This window comes from Chiloscyllium punctatum, chromosome 25 (assembly GCF_047496795.1).
Source record: "Chiloscyllium punctatum isolate Juve2018m chromosome 25, sChiPun1.3, whole genome shotgun sequence".
NCBI lineage: Eukaryota > Metazoa > Chordata > Chondrichthyes > Orectolobiformes > Hemiscylliidae > Chiloscyllium > Chiloscyllium punctatum.
Window position 1 is genome coordinate 39,916,417 of NC_092763.1, and position 18,118 is coordinate 39,934,534.

The window sequence follows — 18,118 nt, forward strand, 5'->3', positions numbered from 1 at the left end:
TGCCTTTGCACAACACGATCCGGCAAGATTTTTCAGTCTCTGTATCTAATTTCCCCATATCTGCCAAAGCTGAGGAAAATGTTCCCTAATGAGAAACCACTTCAACATCTGGAACTCTGTTGGAATATGCAACTTGTTGCTCAAAATGTGAAGAAAAACCTCACTTGAAGTCTCGTGCAATCGTATGCAATTTCTCGCTAGAGTCCATGTCATTTAGGGGTTTATAGGATGCTGCCCATTGTCGCATGTTCATCAGTTAGCTTCATAGAGTCATAGTCATAGAGATGTACAGCATGGAAACAGACCCTTCGGTTCCATTTATTTTTCTAAGTTTCAAACAACTCCTTCACTCTTCCCTTTTAAAAGCAGTGTCCAGTTTTCTCAATTTTAGTCCAAAATCTCAAAATAAAATGATGTATGCTCTTACAAGGAGCACTATAACATACAAATGCCTTAATAAAAGGCTTCATATGGATCACAACTCACACTGTGGACCATCATTGCTCAATTTCCAGGGGCTTGTTAGCCAAAAGGAAATTGTAATCGATTCAACAGTAAGGATAATTCTCCTATTAAGTCACTGGCGACCAGGTAACCCTTGGTACAGGATACTGTTTCTGGGAAAAGCATACAGAGACAGGAACATGCTGCAGACACCCTCATTTGAGTCAATTGTTTATTTCTCTCCTCTAGAGGAGCTTCAGCAGATGTGGAAAAATGCAGTCTAGTGTATTTTAAAAATGGACTGATACTTAAGATGAGCAGGATGTTTATAAGGAAAGAGAGACAGGCTGGGCTAGTTTTCATGAGATATGATTGAAGTTGATATGGCCTTGACAAGGTGGACATGCAATGGATATTTATTCTGGAGGGTGGGTCCAGGGGACACTTCTAAAATTAAGGTTATCATTTTAAGACAGAGAAAAGAGTTATATTTTTCTCTCAGTGTGTGCTAGTTTGAAATTCCCTGCCTCAGTATGTAGTGAAGATGGGGTCATACAGCAAAAAACAGATCCTTCAGTCCAACTCAGCTATGTCAACTAAGATTCCCAAAACTGAACTAATCCCATTTGCCTCTGGTCCATATTTCTCTAAAACTTTGCTATTTATGCACCTGTCCAAATGTCTTTTCAATGTTGTAACTGTACCTGTATCTATGACTTCCTCAGGAACTTCATTCTACATACAAACTACTGTCTGTGTGACGTGTGACCTAGGAATGAACTTGTGGTGATGTGGTTCATGTCACAGATTTGGAAAGTACTGTCAGAAGTGGCTTAGTGCAGTACATCTTGCAGTTGGTGCACATACACTGCTGCCCACTCTGCAGAGGTGTTGAAGGAGCTTTGGGAGGTTTGCATTCAGCATTACTCATTGCTCCATGCATTAGTTGCTTTTGCTGAAATAAAACAAAGAACTTTGGATGCTGGAATCTGAATCAAAACCCAAAATTACTGAAGAAACTCAGCAGGTCTGGCAACATCTGTGGAGTGAAAGCAGAGTTAGCCTTCTGAGATCAGTGACCCTGTTCAGAGGTCCTCATACCATTACTGTACCATTTCTTCCTGTCATTGGCAATCCTTCTTAAACCTCCAAAAATCAATTTTTGCCCTTTTACTGTCATTCATTTTCTGCCTTACAATGCCATCATTTGGGTGAAGTTAAAAAATCACACACCAGGTTGTAGTCCAACAGGTTTATTTGGAAGCACTAGCTTTCAGAGCGCACTAAGCTGGGTGGCAGGATGATATGTGAGGAGGATGTTAAGAGATTACAGGGTGACCTGGACAGGTTAGGTGAGTGGTCAGATGCATGGCAGATGCAGTTTAATGTGGATAAATGTATGGTTATCCACTTTGGCAGCAAAAACAGGAAGGCGGATTACTACCTAAATGGAATTAATTTAGGTAAAGGGGCAGTACAAAGAGATCTGGGTGTTCTTGTACACCAGTCAATGAAGGTAAGCATGCGGGTACAGCAGATAGTGAAGAAGGCTAATACCATGCTGGCCTTCATAACAAGAGGGATTGAGTATAGAAGCAAAGAGGTTCTTCTGCAGCTGTACAGGGCCCTGGTGAGACCACACCTGGAGTACTGTGTGCAGTTCTGGTCTCCAAGTTTGAGGAAAGACATTCTGGCTATTGAAGGAGTGCTGCGTAGGTTGATGAGGTCATTTCCTAGAATGGCGGGACTACCTTATGCTGAAAGACTGGAGTGACTGGGCTTGTATACCCTTGAGTATAGAAGACTGAGAGGGGATCTGATTGAGACATGTAAGATTATGAAAGGATTGGACACTCTGGAGGCAGGAAACATGTTTCTGCTGATGGGTGAGTGCCGAACCAGAGGACACAGCTTAACAATATGGAGTAGACCAGTTAGGACAGAGATGAGGAGAAACTTCTTCACCCAGAGAGTGGTGGCTGTGTGGAATGCTCTGCCCCAGAGGGCAGTGGAGGCCCAGTCTCTGGATTCATTTAAGAAAGAGTTGGATAGAGCTCTCAAGGATAGTGGAATCAAGGGTTATGCAGATAAGGCAGGAACAGGATATTGATTAAGGATGATCAGCCATGATCAGATTGAATGGTGGTGCAGGCTCAAAGGGCAGAATGGCCTACTCCTGCACCTATTGTCTATTGAACTGTAATCTGATTTCTGCATTATTGCTGCGCTAGAATGTATGCTTCTGGATTTCAAAGCAACAATTCCAGCACAGACAGTATGTTAGCAGTCAGTAATGAGGGGAAATTTGGTTTGCATCTCCTTAGAGCACTGGTCTCTCAACATAACACAATAAAATCCTTACCAAACAATATCCTGAGTTCAGATGTATTTTACTTAATGCTTTCAACTGTGAAACAAAAGCTTCTTGTATTTTCATTTTTTTTCCTGACACAACTGCTTCACATTCCTTGCATATGCGTCTAGAAGCAGAGCCAAAAATAAAACTTGGATTCTTCCTAATTCTTGTTCATGCACATACTTATACAAGATGTGTCTTTAAGCTGCCAGAAATACCAAAACCCAAATTTTAATTATTAAAGTCTTTTGATATCTAAGTAATAGCTTCTATTATTGAAAGTTTAGTTCAAAATGGTGGCAACTTTTAAAATTCATTCATGGAGTGTCAGCATCATTGGCTCAATCAGCATTTATTGCATATCCCTAATTTACCTTGAGAAGGAGGGGCTCAATTGCCTTGAACTACTACAGTTCATGTCTAGTTGCATGCACAATGTTGTTAGGGAAATTGAGGATATTGACTGGTAGTGAATATATGTAATATATTTTGAAGTCAGGTTGGTATGTGGGTTTGAGGGAATTTTGTAGGTGGTGATGCAGACCAGGCATCTGCTCAGCCATAGGCAGAGAGGACCCTGTACGTCAGCTGTCAGGGACTTTAAATGGACAGGATGGAGCAGCAGCGGCAGATGGGCTTTGGAATATAATGGCCCTTATTTCCAAGAAGCTGCCAAGAGCATTGGCAGCTGCATGGAGAACTAGGCCCATCAGCTTCAGGGACTGTAGGAGAGGAGGACACACCAGTATTCCATCAGCCTGGCCATTCATCCTCAGGACCGAAGTCATGGCGACAGGGTTAGAAGCAGGGAACCTTGACTTCAGTGCAGGGTCCACCTCACAAGGGAGTAGACAGCCTGTGCCCAGTGTTATTTTACTTTCAAAGCTGCATGTTTGGTGGTTCCTGCAGCCCCTTCATTGGTTGACTCACCTGCCCAACTGTGTGTGTGTTCACAGACATTTTCTTTTCCATTGCACACTTTCCATTTACATCATGATGGAAGGTGATATTGAGCACTCCTGTTCCAGTGGCTTCCAGCTGAACATTTCAGTGGGCCTCCAAACATCCACATCTCTTTCCTACTAACCTACTGCATTAATGTCACAGTCTTCACATTTTACCATGTTTCAAACTGTCAATTTGTACCTACACCTGCCTACCATTCCGATGCCTGTTATGATCATACTTTTCCCCTGCACCAATTCCCTCCACATACCCTTGATGGGAACCTGACTGTGGATGTCCACCCCTGTCACATTACACCTTTCGCAGGTGTACTTTACTATATCCATTGGATTCAATTTAGCTAAATTGGTTGGACAGTTGATTTGAAAGCAGAATGATGCCAAGAACATGGGTTCAATTCCCATCACCGGCTGAGGTTACCATGAAGAACTCTCCTTCTCAACCTTGCCTGATGTATGGTGACCCTCAGGTTAAATCACCACCAGCTGTCTCTGTCTAACGAGAGGGCAGGCCTATGGTCTGACAAGATGCTGGTGACTTGACTATATCCCTATTTTGTAGATCCTGCTGCCCTCCTTCACAATAGTACTTCTCCCTTCTCAAAAGTGTTATGACACAACAGTGAACCCTTCTGCTAATTAAACCAAACACCCAGGAAAACTCACCTCACCTCATAATCTGGTAAAATATGAGTGACAGAGAACTCCCAAATTCCACTATTTAAAGAAAATAATATCAATTTATTCCATAAAAGTGAAAATTAAATAACAACTATTCACAACTCTAAGCCTCCTATCTCTGAACTGCTTGTTATCTGCCTCCAACTCTATAACAATATACTGTTCCAATAAAAACCCATATTACAATTACATCAACTTAATTTCAAAGCCACACAGTGGCTGCTGTCTCTGGTGTCTGTCTTCTTTTGACTGAAGATCTCCCTGGGTTGTCTTCTGTCTTTTACTGCAAAGATGTTTCATATTAAAAAGGTACCATTGATGGAGAGTGTTTTGAATCACAGTTTTATTTTTGATGGCAGTTACTCTGTTGATGACAGTTACTCTGTTAAAGGTACAGTACACATCTTCAACTTCACAACACCTCCTCTTTAAGAAAAGATGAACCATAAAAATATGGCTTCCTTTTTTCTAATTCTTAATCCCATTACAATAAAATACATAGGACATTAATCTAAGTTCATATCAATTTCTGCTCACATAAATATAACATTGATTTCAGTTTAATCTTATCTACACTTTATCTGTTAAATCCATGATAACGCATCTGCTACCACATCTTTATGACCCACAACATGTACAATTTGTAAATTAAAAGTCTGTAATGTAAGATTCCAATAAAATAGTCTTATGCTGTATCTTTAAATCATTCCAAGAATGTAAGAGGATTGTGGTCCATGTACACAGCTGTCTCCGACACATTGTTCGTCATATAAACATTAAAATGTCGTAAGGCCATTACCAAACACAATAATTCCTTTTCGATGGTAGACTATTTTCTCTGGCCGGTGTTTAGTTTCTTTGAAAAGTAGCCATTTGGCAATTCAATGCCATCATCATCTTCCTGTAGCAGTACAGCTCCAACTCTTGTATTGCTAGCATCGATTGCAACCTTGGAAGGGTTTCAATAAATTTGGTGTAGCTAAAACTAGTGCGGTGGTTAATACTGCTTTTAAATTGTCAAATGCCTCCTGCCATTGTTCCATCCTCTAACATTTTGTGTCCTTCTTTAATAAATCTGTTAGCAGTGCCACGGTGCTGCTAATGTTTGGAACAAACTTTGGTAGAATTCGCTTAATCTCAAAAATCAAAGCAACTCTTTCTTTGAATTTGGTCATGTTGTGTTCCTTGGGGTCAACCTTCCATGACCAAAGTTAAGTCCCAAGAATATCATCTCTGTGTTCACGAATTCTGTTTTCTTTAAGTTTATTACCAGTTTTGCTTCTATTAATTGTTCAAAGAGCTCTGCCAACTGTATCATGTGATCTTTCCATGATTCACTAAAGATCACTACATTATCCAGATTAACTGCACAGTTTGTTAACCCAGTCATGACTCTGTTCATGAATCTTTGGAATGTGGCTGGTGCGCTCTTAATTCCAAAAGGCATCACTTTTGGTAAATTTCTTTTGCTTCCTCTGATCAAGGTACCTGCCAATAACCATGCAGTAAATCCAACTTTCTCTATACAGTCCTCCAATCTTGGTATTGGCATGAGTCTGATTTTGTGACAGCATTGACTTTCTGATAGTCCACACAAAATTGTTAAGTCCCATCAGGTTTGGGAACTAACATGATTGGCGAACTCCACTCCCTCTGACTCGGTTCGATTATATCTTTGTTGGGCATCGCATCCATCTCCTTTTGGAACGGTGTGGCTTTGAAAAGATTAAGCCTGTAGAGGTGTTGTTTTATTGGAATAGCATTCCCTACTTCCACGTCATGCACAATAACATGAGTCCTCCCCATCCTATTTCTGCACATGTCCTCTTAACTGCTGCAAACCTTTCAACTGCATTCTTTGCTCCTGAGACAAATAGTTCACTAACCTGAATTGTACATGTGGGTCCCACTTGTCAAGGAGTTCCTCATTGTATAAAATATTTTGACGTACGTCAAACTCCATGACATCTGGATTTGATTCCCCACTCTGTAGGGCAGTAACTAACACCTGTTTCTCCAGTTCTCTCTCTGTATTATAATAAGGCTTCAACATAGTCACATGACATACCCAATACAGTTTTTTTTCTATCTAGCATCTTTACCAGATAGTTTATCTGACTTAATTTTTATCAGTTTGGTAGGGACCACTAAAACCTGGCTTTGAAGGGATCTCCTACCACTGATAACAATACTAATATATTACCCCCATGTGAAAATGTCCAAATTTCAGCGTTTTTATCTGTCCCCTCCTTCATTCTGTGCTGTGCCGCCTTCAGGTGCTATTTAGTTAACTCGCCTACCCGATTTAATCTCACCCTCACCTCAGATACATAACCCAAGTGTGAGATCTCCAACTTTGGTCCTGTCAATTTTTCTTTAATTAATTTCAAAGGCCCTCTCATCTCATGTCTGAATATTAACTCAGAGGGAGTAAACTGAGTAGATTCATTTCAAGAATCTCTAATGGCAAATAATATGAATGGGATATCTTTATCCCAATCATTCGGGTAATCCTGACAATATGCTCTTAACATGGTCTTCAGGGTTTGATGCAACCTTTCTAAAGCTCGATTTAAAGTGCTGTATGCCTAAGCTATCCATGACTTCCTTAAACAGCCTAGCAGTGAAATTAGACCCTTAGTCTGATTGAATCTCTCTCGGTAGCCCATACCACATGAAAAAAGCTATGAACTCCTCAACCACCCTTTTTGCCTTAATACTTTGTAGTGGAATTGCCTCTGGAAATCTGGTCGATACATCCATTATGATTAGCAAGTACTGGTTCCCACTTTTGCTTTTCGGGAGGGGACCTGCACAATCAATCATAAACCACATGACAGGTTCTTTGATTGCAAGAATTGGCAATAAATGTGCTGGTTTTACTACTGCTTGTGGCTTATCTACCATTTAGCACTATGACATGTATGGCAAAGGTTAACCACATCCTTGTGCATTCCAGGCCAACAGAAATGGTTTTGTACCTTAGTCCGAGTCTTCCATACACTGGTAGTTCATGTGCTACCTGTAATACTTCCTGTCTGTATGCTACCTGCAACACATTCTGGTGCATTTCTGCCTAGTTCTCCTCTGTACTATCCTGCCATGGTCTCTGTTTCTGTCTTAGGATTCTATCTTTCAGATAATAACCCTCAGGAACACGTTCTGACTTCTTTTCTGCGTATGTATCTATACATACATAAAATATATATATATCTTTTATCGCCTCGTCTTTCTGTTGTAAGTTCATGAGCCTTGCAGGACTAAACACTTCTGTCCGACCCTTTGCCTGTTTAGATTTTTCCTGCACCATTACATCAAACAGGGTGTCTGCTAACTGAACCTCAACTCCTTCATCTTTCTCGTTAGTTTTTGCTTCGTACTATGACTTATGATAGTTACTACACGGTTTGGAAAAATTCTAGGGTATTTTTCTTTTAACTCCTCAGTTCCCTGGTCTCCCTTTGGCTTCTCAACAACAAGGGTATCACTCCTACCGTGAACCCTTCTAATTCGTTCCCAACAATAAATTATATTCCTGGAACTGACAGTCTGTCAATCACTCCCATCTTTACTTCCCCAGTCTTGAGTTGGCACTCCAACCTGATCTTACATAGAGGAATGCTAAATTTCTGTCCACCTGGCCCACAAATTACCACCGTCTCGGGTAACAGGTCAGAAAGTGTGCAAATACGTTCATCTCTTACTATTAGAGACTGATTAGATCTGGTATCTCTCAAAATTATAATTTCTTTTCCTTCTCCCCCCATTCTTTTTGAGTAAACTTTACCCAAAGAGGTGAAGTCTTTATGGAGATCAAGCACTAACTTCATACCCAGTCCCTGCCCATGCTATGCACTCTCCTGCAGCTCCTCGACTTTTCTTTAGGTTTCCTTTACTACTTTCACTAATGCCATTGGCTTAGCCTCTTTTACCACATCTTTTCCCAGAGTGCCTTTCTTTAATGACCAGCACTGTGACTTTACGTGTCCCACTTTACTACAGTGGAAACACCTAAGGCCTTTTACTTCCCTCTCACCCTCTTGAGCTTCTTTTTTAATCCATGGTAAATTATTACTAGTACTCTACATTTTGTTTTGTACTGTAGGATTTCTCCTTCTCCAAATTTCCATCCCTCACAGGATGGAATTCTTGCCAGAAGACAAGTTTTGCCTTAGGCACCAATGCATTTTGTCTGCCATCTCTGCTGCTCTTCTCACTTCTTGTACTTTCTGTTCATCCATGTAAATTCTTATAATCTGTGGAAGTGGGTTTTTAAACTCCTCCAGCAGAACAATCTCTCTCAGAGCCTCATAAGTCTTATCTATTTTTAAGGCCCTCACCCATCTATCAAAAAAACTATGTTTAATTCTTTCAAACTCAACATAAGTCTGACCTGATTCCTTCTTTGTGTTTCTTAACTGCTGTCTATATGCTTCTGGTACTTATTCTCTCTCCCTTACTATTTTTTCTCTCTCTCTTTATCTCTTCTCTCTCCTTTCCTCTTCTAACTTGGGAGGCTGACCTTGACTTCCTGTGTTGGAACTGGCATTTAGACTACTCCCCTAAGATTTGGATACACGGCTATCTGTTTGCCGCACATGCAATGTGTTTGCCATGTAAGTTGCTGGCACATGGACATCTGCAATTTTACAAGATGTTTGCCCCCTAGATTGAGGACTGCTCCGAATGCCACCGGCTGCCTGTTTTTGTGACTGCACGAATTGAAATGGCAAGGCAAGGCAGGAATTCAGTGAGCATGCAGGTAGCCGCTAAGTGAATAAGCTCCAGGAGAGCAATGAGCAGCACTGAGGTGGAACTGGGTCCCAACTTCAGTCTTTCACTGCAAGTTGCCTGTGCACCTGCAATACCAGTCTGTGCTTCCAGATCTCATTGGCCAAAGTATCAGAGAGGTACCAAAATGGCAGTGAGGGATTGGCAGATGCTGGATGCCAATGTCCGTGGACAAGGGATATACTTGGCTGATACCCAGGTATTATGCCTTGGGCTGCAGTTTGGCTGTAGGCAACATGGATGTCATTCAGAAAAAGCAGTGAGCTGAATCCACCAGATGATTGCTCTAATTTCCTTGTCATGTTTTCCTGACATCAAGTTTAGTTGTAATTCCGTAATATGGTTCACTGTATATTAATGAGGCGAGTTGTTGCATTAACAACGTGTTTAACAAACTTTAATCCTTGTCAAATGGCAATTTGCTGCAACCTAGCAAGAATTCACCATGTCACTTATGGAAAACATGAAAGGTAATATGAACTGTTCCCAACATCAGGATGACCCTTACCCAATTGTCACCCAATTCTGCCACATGTCTTATCACATCCACATTGCTCAAGCTCTTATAAGATTCCATTCAATATATCTGAACAAGTTGATTTAATTTTTTTTAGCACGCCAGTTGTTATTCATGGTTACAATCAACTCATTCAGCACATAATAACGTCTAAGATACTCTGAACCACAGTAGCACAGCAACAATGATAAAATCTCAGACTTACATGCAATGTAGTAAATTCCATGTCATTTGGTTTCTGGGATTGTCCTTTGTACTGTTCGACAAAAGAAAATTCCACATGATAAAGCACAACAGTGAATTAATCACAAGAATGAATTCCCAATTAGCTAGATTCTTCCAATAATGAAAAGAACTCACCTGGATTGCAGATTAATAAATTAACAGCATACGGTCCCATACACATTATGCACATTAATTTGAAGGATGGAAATAAGATGCTGTGAGCCCACAATTTCCCAGCTTGTATGCCTTATAAATGTCTCTCTCTTCCTGGTGTTCAAATGTAGAATTAACTCTTAATAGTTCGTTGACCAGTTCAATGATTAGCCGATTTATCAATAACTGTAGCAATTTATTTTGAGGTTCAATTTCACTTTTCAGTCATTTACGAACATTAGAACAGACAGCACCTAAATACAAAATTGAATTTATCAATTTTTAAATGGAACTTGGATTGAAAACATAACCAGGTTCAGGAAGCTTTTCTCTTTACATAATGAAATGAATAAAACCATCTCTATTTCAGTGAATATGTAAATATGTGAATATGTTTATATTTATTCTACCCTTTATCCCTGGGCTTTATACTTTAGGTATATTAGTTGGAATCTGATTGGCACACATATTTTATGTAAATTATATTTGCTGCCACATCACTGTCATCTTTGTAACATTAAATAAATTGCAGGTTTGAAGACACAGTTCGTGCTCATAGAAAACAATTATCATCGATGGACTGGAAGACTGAGCTTTCTTTTTCAACATTACTATTTTAACAGTTCCTCACGTCCTTTAGTTTTCTATCCAGTTTATTTTTGACAATGCTGAGTATTGTGGAATAACTTCAGGGCTACTTGCAGCCCTTTTGTACTTCACCCCAAAATGGTAGTTCTTCATGTGAGTTGAGGCAGTAAATATGAGCAGGCTATTTGTTCAGAGGAAGCTTCACAGTGGAGACCCATATTCCCTCGTTTCATGTCTATGCACATATACTTTTTAAAGGTGTAATGATCGGTATTTTTTTCTCCACTTATTATCTACGGTTAATGAGACCAATTGTAGCAAAGCAGCCATACTTGGATCAAGTAAAGAACCACCAAATCTGGAACCTTAATTTGCATTATCACACAATGTACAAATGCAAATTTACTTGTTTGGCCACCAGTTTACTCATGTGAAATGGCCAGTTTTGTTAAAATATGGTGAAAAATGTATTTAAATATATAGGCCCAAATATTCCAATGGCTAAAAAGTTATCACAGTAGCATAAGTTAGCTTTATAATCTAAAAGCCCTCAAAGTTGGAAACTTCAGAGTGTTCTGATTCAATTAAGCTTAATAGTTAGCCAGAAGAAAAAGGAATCAAAACCTACCATAATTCCCATGTGACTATTAAACTGTACCTCTGATTCATCATTAACCTTCCTTACCCTTTACACACCTCCCTCCCCCCAGATATCCCCCAAACCACACCTGACAAAATCCTCCATGACCCAACGCTGCTGACATGACAATCCATTTTACTTCCCGCCAACACCAGCCTGACTCTTCAGACTCAACAGCTTCCACCTTCTAACTCCTCTCTGCCAGACTGGAAACTCATCCCCAAACGAACTCTGGCCTGTTATAACGTCTCCCCCTGTCAATCACCCTCCACCACCTCACCGCTCGACACATCACTTAACCCCTGACCATACTTGTCAGGAAAGTAGAGCTGAGGCCACAAACAAATCAGTCATGATCTTTTCAAATGTGGGGCAGGATAAAAGAGTAGAATAGTCGACAGTTGCTCCTAACTTTTTTATTTGACATTATTGAATTATTCATTTGCAAGCTACCCGAGTGACCTTTTTGCACCTGAGTCTACACAGTGAATGTCCATTATTTCACTAAAGGGAACAAAAGCCAAACTTCAGCCTCGTTTTCTGGCAGCTATAAACACATGCACTTTCCAGCACAGGTTGCTGGATAATTAATGTTGTGACATTGTACTATACATAAAGGAGCAACTGTAGATTTGTGTGTGTACAACATCATAACAATAATTATTCAGCAACCTGTGCTGGAAAGTGCATGTGTTTATGGATGCCAGAAAAAAAACAGGCTGAAATTTGGCTTTTGTTCCCTTTAGTGAAATAATGGACATTCACTATGTAGACCCAGGTGCAGAAAGGTCACTAAAATAGCTTGCAGATGAATAATTCAATAATGTCAAATAAAAATTTAACCACAGTACTCTCTGAAAATGTGTTTACGTGAATGTCTGCTGTAGACTCCATTTGGGGAAGGACTGGCATTGCAAAATAAATACATAGCACATAACAAACAGTAGAAATTACATATAATTAAAATAGCTGATGATAAATAGAGAATTACATTTAGCAGTGCTTTTTAAACAACTTTGGACCAGCACCATCAAAAAGTTGTTAAACCCTTGTGAGGCCTTTTACCTACGGCTAACAATTCTACAGGTATGTAAACAGAGATAAGTGTCTGCAAAACTTGTACCCAAAGTTCTCTCTTTCCTCTACTTTAACCACAGAATCAAATTAAAGTGAATACTTGTCCAGGCAAAATCACATGTTAATGTAGTTAACACAGAGGAATATTTTAAAGAATTACAACTTTAACACAAATGAATAATGTTCACTTGGGAAGATGGTGCTAGGTGGAAGAACTATACTTTAAAGAGAATGATAAATACTTATTTTTGTAACAGTTTTTGTGTTCATGAGGTATCAATCTGTGTTTTGTAACATTGAAAGCATTTTCAATCCAGAGTTGCTAGATGGCTGCATTCAATGCTGCCCAGTAATAATGGAGGGGATACTTGAAAGGTTTTCAGTAGGTCACTCAGGACAGTTTGTGTTCACCAAGGAGTTCAAAGAATACAGTTAGTTGGAGGAAGAGAGACAGAGGTAGACTTCATGTTCTACCAAACTGCTATTAGTTGTACTGTGGAATGGGAGTTGAACTATTAAATGTTCTTTGCAGGGGTTTCAATGAAAAGTCAAGAGCAGTTGTACAAATTCAGGGAGAAGTTCTAGGAACCAGCAGGCAGCTAACAGTTGGAATCATGACTCAGGGAAGACCTATGATAGGGTTACTGCTCAAAAGAAGCCTGTGCACATTTAATATTTTAATACAGGGAGTTGTTGCAAAGCCAAAAGCGGTATTTATTTAACGTAAATTAAGACTGTGGAAAAAAAATCCTCTAGGAGCAGTTTTAACTTAGTGAAGCTATCAGTTGGTGAGGAACTAAGGTATGCTTGTATGTGAGTACTGGAGAGTAGTTTTGGTGTCCAGAGAAATGTAGACCCAAGATAGTAAGGTGATTGACTGGAATGAGAGCAGTTGTTTATGTAGGACTTTTAAGCCTTGTGAAGTTTAATGAGATTTGATGACCTATTGTGTTATTAATGTCTGGGGGAAATTGCTGATAAATCTGTGAAGTCTGACTTGATGGCATTTCCTATTTGATCTGCGCTATGGGGTGTTCAATCACATTCTACCATCCATATTTGTAACACAGATTTATCATACTTAGAATCACAGAATCCCTACAGTGAAACAGGCCATTAGGCCAACAAGTCCACACTGACCCTCCGAAGAGTAACCCATCCAGACCCATTCCCTATTACTCTACATTTCCACTGACTAATGTACCTAACTAACACATCCCTGAACACTGTGGGCAATTTAGCATGGCCAATTCACCTGACCTGCACACCTTTTGATTGTGGGAGGAAACCAGAGCACCCAGAGGAAACCCATGCAGACACGGGGAGAATGTGCAAACTCCACACAACAGTCGGTCGAGTCTGGAATGGAACCCGGGTCTCTGCCGCTATGAGGCAACAGTGCTAACCACTGAGCCACCATGCCACTCTTATCATGTGGTAAATATGTTCTATTAGTGTTCTAATGGTAAATAGTAGTGTTTATTGTTTGCTTAATCTTTTAATTTTATTGTCCTATTTATTCCCCTGGATCTCACATTTTGTCTACTTTTAAAAAGTTGCTGCTCCCTAGCAGATTTAAACATAAATCTAGAGCCTGGTACAAGGTTGTAACGATGGTCAACATTTCAGAGTCCAAATGAAAAGTGAGATGTCACTATAAGCTTTGTCATCAGTCTAGTTAAAAGTGAGTTTTGTGTGTGTTTTGAAGGTTGTATTTTAAACTAATGAAAAATGAGGTTTGCTCTATTTTTGTGAAGGGTTTAAGCAAAACTAGTTCAGTCTTTCTGGAACCATGATTTAAAATCAGTATGTGCCTCCTGGAGTATTAATAGAAGTTTGTTTATACTGTGCGGTTTTCAACTAGAGAGAGAGAACATCAAGCTTAGCAGAGGTTAGGGTGAGTAAGTTTTAAAGAATTTAGTTCAAAAGTTTTTGGCTTCAGTTCAAAAAGGCCTAATTGGGGTATATACCTGTTTACCCTAGGATGGAGATTGTTCAGAACAGCGAAGGAAATAAGTTCTCAGTAAAAAAAGAGTTTAGTTTATGTAATTTTTAGATGAGTGTTTAGTTAGAAACCTGAATTTGTTATTCAAAGCTGAGACAGTATAAGCTTACAGTAGGGTATGCATTCATAGAAATGACCTAACAGCTCACAGGATAGGAACTAAGAAGAAACAGTTCAGTCACACCTACACGACAGGGGACATATTTCTCTGGATACTGAGTAACTGTAATACAATAGTGTTGGGGAGTGAATGAGATTTTGTTTTGCAGTGTGTTTCAGACTGTTCTATTTAGATAGCTTGGTTTGTTTTATTCTTCCTTCTTTTGTATAATAAACTTCTGATTTATTGTTAAAATCAACCAAGTAGTCTTTGTACATAAGTTTGTGAAAGACAACCATGTTAAATTAAAAATAAACAAAATATCATCAGATTTCAGTCTAGGACCTGTCTTGTCCAAAAGTATCATCAGTAGGGATCATAAAATCAGACATTAAAGAGGCCAATCTATATCATCACAGACTGCTTTAGTGCTTTTTATTTTACCAAATTCATATTAGAAACCTTGCTTAGCTTGCTCAGCCAGAACTGGGAAAAATGGACTTCTAGTCTGCTTTGGAAATTGGTGTGGTCTGAGCAACCATTTCTGCACACAGGAAATCCAAAGGTTGTAAATATGTCTTCATGAATAAACCCTTTTCATGAAACTATAAACAATAACATTAGCCTACAATTCTGTAGGACTTCCTTTTGTTGATACATTGTATAAAGTGTTCAATTTGAGGATGTTTCCAAAGATCTTCTAAAGTTTTTGTGAGATGGGTGTTTAAGATTCTATAGAACATATGTATGTCATTGACTATATATTAACAACGTTTCTTCTCTCATTCCTATGGGGACATAGATTTGGATCTGGCTTGAACTTCATTTTGAGATGATCTTTCTTTTTGTTCACTCTCAGATAGTCAATCTTTATTAATTACCAAAAGCAGGAGGCAGGAACATGTGGCATATACCAATGCACAGCCTAAATATTGCACAGAAAATTGCAGTAAGCAGCAGTGCTCATGGTTGGTGCAACCTTAACATTCATATCTTTTAAAGCTCCTTAAAGAGAGATCAAAAGCATGATAGTAGGGAATGTTCCAAGGGCTTTAAGATTCTTCATCCATGCCCATGGGTTGCTGCAAGGAATCAACACTCCAACTCATGATCCCAACTCAAAAACCAACCAATGAATGAGGGAGGCTCAGAACCTTGTTTATCCTGCATTACTGGTGTCTCCTTACACCTGCTGGAAGGGTCTGTCTCAATATATTCTTTAGCTAATTTTAAGGCCTCAGTTTTTTCATCTTCATGTGCTTCATTACCGATCCACATAAACACCTGGTTCCATGTATCAAGAATCATGATGTCATCAGTGGCTAGATCATCCTGGGTGTGTTCACCAGGCACCTCTTCAACAATGAAGTGCCCGGTCTTGTTAGAACATACAAAAAGGCGAGGAACATGGATGTCCATTTTGTTCTTCAGTCTTCGGGAAGTACAATACTCTGCCTTTCTACCTAGGTTCGACCAGAATTCATCTGGTTCACTGCTCTCCCTTATTTCAGAGGCATCAATTCCCAGAACGTCCAAGAGTTGCTGTGCTCCTTGCTAATCAGTGTCACTTGCCTCATGGCCAACCTAGATAAAGGATGATTCAGGAGTCTTCAGAACAAAAACATTATTTGAATTCAGGTTGCAGGCAATATTATTAATCACCAAGGCTCTAGTGAATCCAGAGCTACTGGCTTGGACCTTAAACAAGTGTGTCCCTGCAGGCACAGTCTGGCCACCTTCTCTGGGAGTCCCATCTTTGGAAACAACCAGTGGCTTTCCTCCAAACATGCTCATCAAATGGGCTAGTTCCTTGCCCTGTATCACCCGGACCTGAACTGGGCCACCTCCCAGCTCATCATCAAGCTGGGTAGTCAAGATGGCAGCGGTTCCCTTTTCTTCCTGGTTTGATATACTTCCCAGCCAGTAATAGATGATGTGGCCCTGTCTTCCGGAGGATGTGTAAGGGTACAGGATAATGTAGCAGTCCCCTCCATAGAATTGGCCATGTGTACTGGGGTCAACAAGCACTTTCATTGTCTTCAATGTTGAGCAGCCATGGCAGGAGATTTGTGCAAATTCACAGCATCAAAAAGCACTTGTTCAATTTTGGCAATCTGCCCAGAGATGTAGCAGGTTCCCATTCCCTCAGTCTGATACAGGTCAACCTAGTTCTTGAAGAATTGCTTGAACAGCAGGGTCTCACCAGTCTCTGGCAGAATCTGAACCTGATCGTAATAAAGTCTTCAGCAACTTTCAGAGCAGCTTTCCATTCTTCTAGATAAGCATTCTTACCTTTCCACATGAAAATCTGCCCATTGGAACCATTGTTTTGGATAAAGCTGTCTTCAGAGTTCAACGTGCGCTGCTTTAATGGGTTTTCTGAAGCCACCACGTTTATTTGAACTTCACCACCAGCAGCATTTGAAACCTTGTAAATTTAGCCAGTTTCCTGTTGGATGCGTCTATTTTAATATCGTCATCATGAATTCCTTCTGGCAGGTTTGGCTTTGATCCAAGAACTTCAATCAACCTATCAGACTCCACTCCTTCTTCCTCTTCTCACACAGCCTGGCACGGCCACTTCTCTCGTTGTCACGGATACCCTTAGCAATGTATGTGACCTTTAGCCTTTCAAATTTATTGGACTTTGAGACACACCACTGAAAGATTTCTGTGCCCAGGTCAATAATGAAGCAGTCTTTGCTGAAGCTGTCCCATAACAGAGGGACCTTCAGATGGAGCAGACATTGTACTGTTACATCATTGGGCACCACATGGGAGAAGCCTGATGCCACCCTCCAAGCCTTGTATTTGATGCCAGATTTGAAGCTGCCAAGAAAGATGTCAGACTCATAGCCCTGCAGCTCTCTGTACTGAATAGGTTTGCCTGAAGATAATCATCTAACTGCACAGTGAAGATGGCAGCAGCTCCAGTTTCATCTTGGGAACACGAATCACCCAGCCAGAAATGTAGATCATACTGGAAGGCCCCAGATTGCTGTTCAATGGTACGCATTACAAGATAGGCATCTCCAGCGAAGAAGTCTCCGTAGAGGTTTTTGGGTACAGCCACTAGATCCAAATTCTCCACTCTCCAGATCTGCAGGCTAGGCTCTTTGCCAGCCTTTTCAAACTCAAGATGGTAAACCATTGTGGGAAGCTCATGATTTCACTTGATACAGGGAAACAAATGGACCTTGTCTAACACACAATAATCAAGCTGGGTCTCGAGAAGCTCTTTCTTTAATTTTGTAATTTTTATACTTAAGGTAATTAAAGTATAAAATACATGCATTCATAGACTAAAGATTTGATTAATTTATGACAACAGGGTAGCCAAATCATTGAAGAAGGGCACTTTAAATTACTTTTATTAAAACATTTCAGACCAATAAAATGTACAATTTTATCTGTTTCTGGAGTTTACTATCATGTTCCTAGTCCCGATTCAATTTAAGTCAAAGTTATTCAACAATTTTGACCATCTCACAGTTCGGTTTTGTGACATATATGGTAAGAGCAGAGCTAAACTACACCTACACACACGAAAAAAAAAATCAGGCATTGCAGTTCCAT

At 39.9% G+C, this 18,118-nt stretch overlaps 1 pseudogene; it reads right to left on the reverse strand.

Moving 5' to 3' along the window:
• Positions 1-15,594: 15,594 nt before the first annotated feature.
• Positions 15,595-17,728, reverse strand: LOC140495660 (gelsolin pseudogene; annotated as a pseudogene).
• Between the last annotated feature and the right edge of the window lie 390 nt (positions 17,729-18,118).